Below are 9,397 nucleotides of genomic sequence, written 5' to 3'. Positions count from 1 at the left end.
TACCATGAATGCCAGACTAAGCAAATGGCGTCGGTGGTTCAGTGGTAGAATACTCGCGGCCACGCGGGTGACCCGGATTCGATTCCTGGCCGACGCATCGTTATTTTAGAAAAGCTGACGCGTGCTCTTACGCTATATATGCATGACATAAATGCCGGAGTAAGCAAATGGTGTTTGCGGTTCAGTGGTAGAATACTCGCCTGCCACGCGGCTGACCCGGGTTCGATTCCCGGCCGACACATCGTTTATTTTAAAAACGTTCTTGCGTGCATTTCCGCAATATTGCATGTCATAATTGCAGGAATAGGCAAATGGTGTCGGTGGTTCTGTGGTAGAATACTCGCCCTCCACGCCGTTGACCTGGGCTCGATTCCGGGCCGACGCATCGCTATTTTTATAAAAGCTCACGCGTGCTGTTACGCAATATTGCATGCCATGAATGCCGGAGTAAGCAAATGGCATCGGTGGTTCAGTGGTAGAATACTCGCCTGCCACGCGGATTTACCGGATTCGATTCCCGGACGACGCATCGTTATTTTTAGAAAAGCTCACGCGTGCTGTTACGCTATATACGCATGCCACGAATGCAGGAGCAAGCAAATGGCGTCGGTGCTTCAGTGGTAGAATACTCGCCTGCCACACGGGTGACCCGGGTTCGATTCCCGGCCGACGCATCGTTATCGTTAAAAAAGCTCACGCGTGGTATTAGGCTATTTATGCAACAATGAATGCAGGAGCAAGCAAATGGCGTCGGTGGTTCAGTGGTAAAATACTCGCCTGCCTCGCGGGTGACACGGGTTCGATTCCTGGCTGACGCATCGTAATTTTTAATAAAGCTCACGCGTGCTGTTACGCAATATTGTATGCCATGAATGCAGGTGTTAGCAAATGGTGTCGGTGGTTCAGTACTAACCGCTGTACGACAATAATAAGAAAAAAAAGTGTCGGTGGTTCAGTGGTAGAATATTCGCCTGCCACGCGGGTGACCCGGGTTCGATTCCCGGCTGACGCATCGTTTATTTTAGAAACGTTCCTGCCTGCTATTCCGCAATATTGCACGCCATGAATGCAGGAGCCAGCAAAGCGCGTCGGTAGTTCAGTGGAAGAATACTCGCCTGCCACACGGGTGACCCGGGTTCGATTCCCAGCCGACGCATTGTTATTTTTAGAAAAGCTCACGCGTGCTGTTACGCTGTATATGCATGCCATAAATGCAGGAGTAAGCAAATGGTGTCGTTGGTTCAGTGGTATAATAACTCGCCTGCCACGCGGGTGAACCGGGTTCGATTCCTGGCCGATGCATCGTTTATTTTAGAAAAGTTCCTGCTTGCTATTCCGCAATATTGCACACCGTGAATGCAGGAGCCAGCAAACAGTGTCGGTGGTTCAGAGGTAGAATACTCGCCTGCCACGCGGGTGACCCGGGTTCGATTCCTGGCCGATGCATCGTTTATTTTAGAAAAGTTCCTGCTTGCTATTCCGCAATATTGCACGCCATGAATGCAGGAGCCAGCAAACAGTGTCGGTGGTTCAGTGGCAGAATACTTGCCTACCGCGCGGTTGACCGGGGTTCTATTCCCTGCCGCAGCATTGTTACTTATACAAAAGCTCGCACGTGCTGTTACGCAATACTGCGTGTCATGACTGTCGGAGTAAACAAATGGCATCGGTGGTTCAGTGGTACAATGCTCGCCTGTCACACGGGCGACCCGGGTTCGAATCCCGGCCAACGCATCGTTTATTTCAGAAAAAATCCTGCGTGCTATTCCGCAATATTGCATGTCATGAATGCAGGAGTAAGCTAATGGCGTTGGTGGTTCAGTGATAGAACACTCGCCTGCCACGCGGAAAACCCGGGTTCGATTCCTGGCCGACGCATTGTTATTTTTAGAATAGCTCACGCGTGTTGTTACGCTATATATGCACGCCATGAATCGGGGAAAAAGCAAACAGCGTCGGTGATTCAGTTGTAGAATACTCGCCTGCCACGCGGGTGACCCGGGTTCGATTCCCGGTCGACGCATCGCTATTTTCAGAAAACTTCTCGCGTGCTTTTACGCAATATTGCATGCCATGAATGCAGGAGTGAGCAAACGGCGTCGGTGGTTCAGTGGTGAAATACTCGCCTGCTCGCGGGTGACACGGGTTCGATTCTTGGCTGACGCATCGTAATTTTTAGAAAAGCTCACGCGTGCTGTTACGCAATATTGTATGCCATGAATGCAGGTGTAAGCAAATGGTGTCTGTGGTTCAGTGGTAGAATACTCGCCTGCCACGCGGGTGACCCGGGTTCGATTCCCGGCTGACGCATCGTTTATTTTAGAAACGTTCCTGCCTGCTATTCCGCAATATTGCACGCCATGAATGCAGGAGCCAGCAAACGGCGTCGGTAGTTCAGTGGTAGAATGCTCGCCTGCCTCGCGGGTGACCCGGGTTCGATTCCCGTCTGAAGCATTGTTATTTTTAGAAAATATCACACGTGCTGTTACGCCATATTGCATGCCATGAATGCAGGAGCAAGCAGATGGCGTAGGTGGTTCAGTAGTATTTTTTTCTAAAAGTGGTTCAGTGGTAGAACACTCGCCTTCCACGCGGGTGACCCGGGTTCGATTCCCAGCCTACGCATTGTTATTTTTAGAAAAGCTCACGCGTGCTGTTACGCTATATATGCATGCCATGAATGCAGGAGTAAGCAAATTGCGTCGGTGGTTCAGTGATATAAACTCGCCCGCCACGCGGGTGGCCCGGATTCGATTCCCGGCCGACACACAGCTATCTTTAGAAAAGCTGACGCGTGCTGTTACGCATTATTGCAGGCCATGAATGCAGGAGTAAGCAAACGGCGTCGGTGTTTCAGTGGTAGAATACTCGCCTGCCACGCGGGTGACCCGGGTTCGATTCCCGGCCGACGCATCGTTTATTTTAGAAAAGTTCCTGCGTGCTATTCCGCTATATTGCACACCATGAATGCAGGAGAAAGCAAACGGCGTCGGTGGTCCGTGGAAGAATACTCGCCTGCCATGCGGGTGACCCGGGTTCGATTCCCGGCCGACGCATCACTATTTTTAAAAAAGCTCACGCGTGCTGTTACGCAATATTGCATGCCATGAATGCAGGAGTAAGCAAATGGTGTCGGTGGTTCAGTGGTAGAATACTCGCCTGCCACGCGGGTGAACCGGGTTCGATTCACGGCCGACGCATCGTTTATTTTAGAAAAGTTCCTGCGTGCTATTCCGCTATATTGCACACCATGAATGCAGGAGAATACAAATGGCATCCGTGGTTCAGTGGTAGAATACTCGCCTGCCACACGAGTGACCCGGGTTCAATTCACGGCCGACGCATCGTTATCTTTAAAAAAGCTCACGCGTGTTGTTACGCTATATATGCATGCCATGAAAGCAGGAGAAAGCAAATGGCGTCGGTGGTTCACTGGTAGAATACTCGCCTGCCATGCGGGTGATCCGTGTTCGATTCCCGGCCGAAGCATCGTTTATTTTAGAAAAGTTCCTGCGTACTATTCCGCAATATTGGATGTCATGAGTGCAGGAACAAGCAAATGGCGTCAGTAGTTCCGTGGAAGAATACTCGCCTGCCACGCGGGTAGCCCGAATTCGATTCCTGGCCGAAGCATCGTTATTTTTAGAAAAGCTCACGCGTGTTTTTACGCTATATATACATTCCATGAATACAGGAGCAAGCAAATGGCGTTGGTAGTTCAGTACGAGAATACTCGCCTGCCACGCGGGTGACCCGGGTTCTATTCCCTGCTGAAGCATTGCTACTTTTAGAAAAGCTCACACGTGCTGTTACGATATATTGCTTGTCATGAATGCCGCAGTAAACAAATGGTGTCGGTGGTTCAGTGGTAGAATGCTCGCCTGCCACACTGGTGACCCTGGTTCGATTCCCGGGCGACGCATCATTTATTTTAAAAAAGTTCCTGCGTGCTATTCCACAATATTGCATGTCAAGAATGCAGGAGTAAGCAAATGGCGTTGGTGGTTCAATGGTAGAATACTCGCCTGCCACGCGGGTGACCCGGGTTCGATTCCCGGCCGACGCATCGTTATTTTTGTAAAAGCTCACGCATGCTGTTACACAATACTGCATTGAATGAATCCAGGAGTAAGCAAATGGCGTCGGTGGTTCCGTGGTAGAATACTCGCCTGCCACGCGGGTGACCCGGGTTCGATTCGCGGCCGACGCATCGTTTATTTTAGAAAAGTACCTGCGTGCTATTCCGCAATATTGCATGTCATGAATGCAGGAGTAAGCAAATGGCGTTGGTGGTTCAGTGATAAAATACTCACCTGCTGCGCGGGTGACCCGGGTTTGATTCCCTGCCGACGCATTGTTATTTTTAGAAAAGCTCAGACGTGTTGTTACGTAAAATTGCATGTCATGAATGCAGGAGTAAGCAACTGGCGTTGGTGGTTCAGTGGTACAATACTCGGCTGCCACGCGGGTGACCCAGGTTCAATTCCCGGCTGACGCATCGTTATTTTTCTAAAAGCTAACGCGTGCTGTTAAGCAATATTGCATGCCACAAATGCAGGAGTAAGCAAATGGCGTCGGTGGTTCAGTGGTAAAATTCTCGCCTGCCACGCGGGTGACCCGGGCTCGATTCCAGGCTGACGCATCGTTATTATCAGAAAAGCTCACGCGTGCTGTTACGCTATATAGGCATGCCATGAATGCAGGAGCAAGCAAATTGCGTCGGTGCTTAAGTGGTAGAATAATCGCCTGCCACGCGGGTGACCCGGGTTCGATTCATGGCCGACGCATCGTTTATTTTAGAAAAGTTCCTGCGTGCTATTCCGCTATATTGCACACCATGAATGCAGGAGAAAGCAAACGGCGTCGGTGGTTCAGGGGAAGAATATTCGCCTCCCATGCGGGTGAGCCGGGTTCGATTCCCGGCCGACGCATCGCTATTTTTAGAAAAGCTCACGCGTGCTGTTACGCAATATTGCAGGTCATGAATGCCACACTGTAAACAGAAATAAGCCGAGATGGGAGTAAATGACCTTCTCCTCTAGCGCACGCCCAGATGGGAGTTTTAAAAAACCGTCCGGGGGGAGTAAAAAATTTACTCCCCATCAGAAGGGGGTTTTTGCATGGTGCCAGGGGAGTTTTCATTTACATCCATTGGGGAACTTTTTCAGGTCAGTATGGGAGTAAATTTTTTGCATCGAGAAAGAAAAAAAAATTACGTCAGCAGCCGTACCATGCGCAAGCGTAACTTTAATTACATAACATTTAATGCGCACAACAATGATTACAGTACAGAAACATTATCACAACGTTCACGTTTTATCACAACACTCGCACTCACCACAGCTTGCCACACGCAGTACACACCTACCATATAGTCACCGGGTATATATATGCACCACATTTTTACCTCCCATGTAGCCCTGGTGAAAGCCTTTTTTCGCTATTAATTAGGCAATAAATACGCACGGCGTAAGTATGAACTTGCGGTGGTCTGATGTACGCACTTCAACACGCATGCCTTTTATCCTAAGCCTGCCTAATATTTATTATTTTTTACTATAGCGAAAAGTTTCATCAGTTGACGCTCTGTCGTACGGGCTGAATTTGCATTAGCAGTACTGTTTGTGGACACGTAAAATGCACGGAATCATACACAAAGTGCGCGCGGCCTTGAATGAACACAATAACGAGGCACATTTAGCAGCTCCAGCGATGAACCGAGGTAGACCGCCGCTACCGCGTTCGACGACTAGGCCTCACTCACGAGTACGGCACGGTGATTCAATGAATGAGAGCTGGCGATCACAAAATGCTTGCTGATGTGCAGTTTACGTCTCGTTTTTCCTATGAACAGAAATAGGTGTCCGCTATCCACGCAGTTTAAGCTACGGAGCGATAGACTTAAACGAATGAGACGGTTCGCAGTCGCTGTTCCCGTTGCTCGCATGCATTGCATGTATAGCTCGCAGAGCTCGCCACGGCGGCCGGTGCGCAGTGCGAGCTCGATACAATGCCGGCTTGATACCGACGCCATTGCGAGGCCTTCCTACCGCTTAGATGTTGCAGCCGGTGAAATACCGGTGACACTCCGAGAAGCTACTATCGGCGGAGACGGGGCGAGCGCGTCGCCGGCGCAACTCTCAGACTGGTTGCCGGCCAGCCTGCCGTAGTCGAGCGAAGCCTACTTCGAACCGCTTCGAAGTTTTACGGTGCAATCGCCGACGATCGTACTCCGCCTCGTTCGGCGCTCGCCTTGTAGTTAGTCATTGACAGCTGCGGTCGCAAGGCGCAGAAGGCTGTTACACATCCCAGCAGCCTTCATTTTTTGTGAAACACATTCTTTGCACCGCCGGTGGTCGGTGCTAGCTCGTAACGCTTGCCGCGGTGGCCGGCGCGCAGTGCGAGTTCGATACGATGCCGGCTTGATACCGACGGCATAGCGAGGCCTTCTTACCACTTAGATGTTACAGCCGCGATGAAGTACCGGTGACACTCCGAGAAGCCACTATCGGCGGAGACGGGGCGAGCGCGTTGCCGGCGCAACTCTCAGACCGGTTGCCGGCCAGCCTGCCGTAGTCGAGCGAAGCCTACGTCAGACCACTTTGACGTTTCTGATGGTGAAACTCCAGGAGCAGCCGCTGACGATCGTAACAGCTTACTTTTGCTACCATTAATTTATTCTTCGAAGTTTTTTGTTTCTCGGCCCTTTGAAGCGCGGCATTCACGACGTTTCGTTAAGGAATCAGACCGATGTGCAGCGTGGTTTAACGGTGCGAAATATATTGAAATGTTCCCAGTAAATACCAACCAGTCATTGCTATTCTTCGGTGCACTTATAATATCGTTGCCTGTTGACAGATGCTTACACGGTTAGCCACACAAAGCACATGTGTTTCACACCGACGTGCAAACATATGCCCGTACACACATACACAAACACACACACACACACACACACACACACACACGTCACGCCCAAAGAGGGTTTTTAAAGCTCCTATAGGGAGTTTGTAACCACGTGACCTGAAACTCCCTGGGGAGTTTAACAAGGTCATGTCGTTCATAAACTCTGTGATTAAGGAGGGGGCGTTTTACGATGACATGTGCCGAGTTCACTCCCTACCAGGGAGTAAATAATTGAGGCAGGCGAGTTTTGTGGGCTTATGTGCTGGAGAAACTCCCACCTCGCCTAACTTTTGCTTACAGTGCAGGAGTAAGCAAACGGCGTCGGTGTTTCAGTGGTAGAATACTCGCCTGCCACGCGGGTGACCAGGGTTCGATTCCCGGCCGACGCATCGTTTATTTTAGAAAAGTTCCTGCGTGCTGTTACGCAATATTGCATGCCATGAATGCAGGAGTAAGCAAACGGTGTCGGTGGTTCAGTGGTAGAATACTCGCCTGCCACGCGGGTGAACCGGGTTCGATTCACGGCCGACGCATCGTTTATTTAAGAAAAATTCCTGCGTGCTATTCCGCTATATTGCACACCATGAATGCAAGAGAATACATATGGCATCGGTGGTTCAGTGGTAGAATACTCGCCTGCTACACGAGTGACCAGGGTTCAATTCACGGCCGATGCATCGTTATCTTTAAAAAAGCTCACGCGTGTTGTTACGCTATATATGCATGCCATGAAAGCAGGAGAAAGCAAATGGCGTCGGTGGTTCACTGGTAGAATACTCGCCTACCACACGGGTGACCCAGGTTCGATTCCCGGCTGACGCATCGTTATTTTTAGAAAAGCTCACGCGTGCTGATTCGCTATATATGCATGCCATGAATGCCGGAGTAAGCAAATAGCGTCGGTGGTTCAGTTGTAGAATACTCGCCTGCCATGCGGGTGATCCGGATTCGATTCCCGGCCGAAGCATCGTTTATTTTAGAAAAGTTTCTGCGTACTATTCCGCAATATTGCATGTCATGAGTGCAGGAACAAGCAAATGGCGTCAGTAGTTCCGTGGAAGAATACTCGCCTGCCACGCGGGTAGCCCGAATTCGATTCCTGGCCGAAGCATCGTTATTTTTAGAAAAGCTCACGCGTGCTTTTACGCTATATATACATTCCATGAATACAGGAGCAAGCAAATGGCGTCAGTGGTTCAGTGGTAGAATACTCGCCTGCCACACGGGTGACTCGGGTTCGACTCCCGGCCGACGCATCGTTTTTTTTAGAAAAGTACCTGCGTGCTATTCCGCAATATTCTATGTCATGAATGCAGGAGTAAGCAAATGGCGTTGGTGGTTCAGTGATAAAATACTCACCTGCTGCGCGGGTGACCCGGGTTTGATTCCCGGCCGACGCATTGTTATTTTTAGAAAAGCTCAGACTTGTTGTTACGAATAATTGCATGTCATGAATGCAGGAGTAAGCAACTGGCGTTGGTGGTTCAGTAGTAGAATACTCGGCTGCCACGCGGGTGACCCAGGTTCGATTCCTGGCCGACGCATTGTTATATTTAGAAAACTCACGCGTGATGTTACGCTATATATGCATGCCATGAATGCAGGAGCACGCAAATGGCAGCGGTGCTTAAGTGGTAGATTACTCGCCTGCCACGCGGGTGACCCGGGTTCGATTCCCGGCTGACGCATCGTTATTTTTAGAAACGCTCACGCGTGCTGTTACGCAATATTGCATGCCATGAATGCAGGAGTAAGCAATTGGCGTCGGTGGTGCAGTGGTAAAATACTCGCCTGCCACGCGGCTGACCCGGGTTCGATTCCCTGGCTGAACATTGTGTTTTTTAAACTTTTCTCGCGTGCCTTTCCGCAATATCGCATGTCAATAATGCAGGAGTAAGCAAATGGTGTCGGTTGTTCAGTGGTAGAATACTCGCCTGCCACGCGGTTGGCCTGCGCTCGATTCCGGGCTGACGCATCGTTATTTTTAGAAAAGCTCACGCGTGCTGTTACGCTAATTATGCTTGCCATGAATGCAGGAGCAAGCAAATGGCGTCTGTGGTTCTGTGTAGAATACTCGACTGCCACGCGGGTGACCCGTGTTCGATTCCTGGCTGAAGCATCTATATTTTGAGAAAAGATCACGCGTGCTGTTATGCAATATTGCATGCCATGAATGCAGGAGTAAGCAAATGGCATTGGTGGTTAAGTGGTAGAATACTCGCCTGCCACGCGGGTTACCTGTGTTTAAATTCCTGCCGAAGCACTGTTAACTTTTAGAAAAGCTCACGCGTGCTGTTACGCAATATTGCTTGCCATGAATGCCGGAGTAAGCAAATGGCGTCGGTGGTTCAATTGTAGAATACTCGCCGGCCACGCGGGTGATCCGGGTTCGATTCCCGGCCGTAGCATCGTTTATTTTAGAAAAGTTCCTGCGTACTATTCCGCAATATTGCATGTCATGAGTGCAGGAACAAGCAAATGGCGCCAGTAG

The 9,397-nt window shown here is 50.1% G+C and overlaps 17 non-coding genes across 17 annotated transcripts; all 17 read left to right on the top strand.

The window, feature by feature from the left end:
* The first annotated feature begins 603 nt into the window (after positions 1-603).
* On the top strand, positions 604-674 carry TRNAG-GCC (transfer RNA glycine (anticodon GCC)). Its single transcript has one exon. It is a non-coding gene; the product is annotated as a tRNA-Gly (tRNA).
* A 267-nt stretch (positions 675-941) lies between these two features.
* On the top strand, positions 942-1,012 carry TRNAG-GCC (transfer RNA glycine (anticodon GCC)). Its single transcript has one exon. It is a non-coding gene; the product is annotated as a tRNA-Gly (tRNA).
* A 73-nt stretch (positions 1,013-1,085) lies between these two features.
* TRNAG-GCC (transfer RNA glycine (anticodon GCC)) lies at positions 1,086-1,156 on the top strand. Its single transcript has one exon. It is a non-coding gene; the product is annotated as a tRNA-Gly (tRNA).
* A 219-nt stretch (positions 1,157-1,375) lies between these two features.
* TRNAG-GCC (transfer RNA glycine (anticodon GCC)) lies at positions 1,376-1,446 on the top strand. Its single transcript has one exon. It is a non-coding gene; the product is annotated as a tRNA-Gly (tRNA).
* A 361-nt stretch (positions 1,447-1,807) lies between these two features.
* On the top strand, positions 1,808-1,878 carry TRNAG-GCC (transfer RNA glycine (anticodon GCC)). The gene has a single exon. It is a non-coding gene; the product is annotated as a tRNA-Gly (tRNA).
* Positions 1,879-1,952: 74 nt separating this feature from the next.
* Positions 1,953-2,023, top strand: TRNAG-GCC (transfer RNA glycine (anticodon GCC)). Its single transcript has one exon. It is a non-coding gene; the product is annotated as a tRNA-Gly (tRNA).
* Positions 2,024-2,239: 216 nt separating this feature from the next.
* Positions 2,240-2,310, top strand: TRNAG-GCC (transfer RNA glycine (anticodon GCC)). The gene has a single exon. It is a non-coding gene; the product is annotated as a tRNA-Gly (tRNA).
* Positions 2,311-2,383: 73 nt separating this feature from the next.
* On the top strand, positions 2,384-2,454 carry TRNAG-GCC (transfer RNA glycine (anticodon GCC)). Its single transcript has one exon. It is a non-coding gene; the product is annotated as a tRNA-Gly (tRNA).
* A 388-nt stretch (positions 2,455-2,842) lies between these two features.
* Positions 2,843-2,913, top strand: TRNAG-GCC (transfer RNA glycine (anticodon GCC)). Its single transcript has one exon. It is a non-coding gene; the product is annotated as a tRNA-Gly (tRNA).
* Positions 2,914-3,129: 216 nt separating this feature from the next.
* TRNAG-GCC (transfer RNA glycine (anticodon GCC)) lies at positions 3,130-3,200 on the top strand. The gene has a single exon. It is a non-coding gene; the product is annotated as a tRNA-Gly (tRNA).
* A 795-nt stretch (positions 3,201-3,995) lies between these two features.
* Positions 3,996-4,066, top strand: TRNAG-GCC (transfer RNA glycine (anticodon GCC)). Its single transcript has one exon. It is a non-coding gene; the product is annotated as a tRNA-Gly (tRNA).
* A 73-nt stretch (positions 4,067-4,139) lies between these two features.
* TRNAG-GCC (transfer RNA glycine (anticodon GCC)) lies at positions 4,140-4,210 on the top strand. The gene has a single exon. It is a non-coding gene; the product is annotated as a tRNA-Gly (tRNA).
* A 650-nt stretch (positions 4,211-4,860) lies between these two features.
* Positions 4,861-4,931, top strand: TRNAG-CCC (transfer RNA glycine (anticodon CCC)). The gene has a single exon. It is a non-coding gene; the product is annotated as a tRNA-Gly (tRNA).
* Positions 4,932-7,224: 2,293 nt separating this feature from the next.
* Positions 7,225-7,295, top strand: TRNAG-GCC (transfer RNA glycine (anticodon GCC)). The gene has a single exon. It is a non-coding gene; the product is annotated as a tRNA-Gly (tRNA).
* Positions 7,296-7,368: 73 nt separating this feature from the next.
* TRNAG-GCC (transfer RNA glycine (anticodon GCC)) lies at positions 7,369-7,439 on the top strand. Its single transcript has one exon. It is a non-coding gene; the product is annotated as a tRNA-Gly (tRNA).
* Positions 7,440-7,512: 73 nt separating this feature from the next.
* Positions 7,513-7,583, top strand: TRNAS-GCU (transfer RNA serine (anticodon GCU)). Its single transcript has one exon. It is a non-coding gene; the product is annotated as a tRNA-Ser (tRNA).
* A 796-nt stretch (positions 7,584-8,379) lies between these two features.
* Positions 8,380-8,450, top strand: TRNAG-GCC (transfer RNA glycine (anticodon GCC)). The gene has a single exon. It is a non-coding gene; the product is annotated as a tRNA-Gly (tRNA).
* The last annotated feature ends 947 nt before the right edge of the window (positions 8,451-9,397 follow it).

Source organism: Rhipicephalus microplus, chromosome 2 (assembly GCF_043290135.1).
Source record: "Rhipicephalus microplus isolate Deutch F79 chromosome 2, USDA_Rmic, whole genome shotgun sequence".
In the NCBI taxonomy this organism is placed as follows: Eukaryota; Metazoa; Arthropoda; class Arachnida; order Ixodida; family Ixodidae; genus Rhipicephalus; species Rhipicephalus microplus.
The sequence above is the reverse complement of the archived record's forward strand: the minus strand, read 5'-3'. Positions and strand labels throughout refer to the sequence as shown.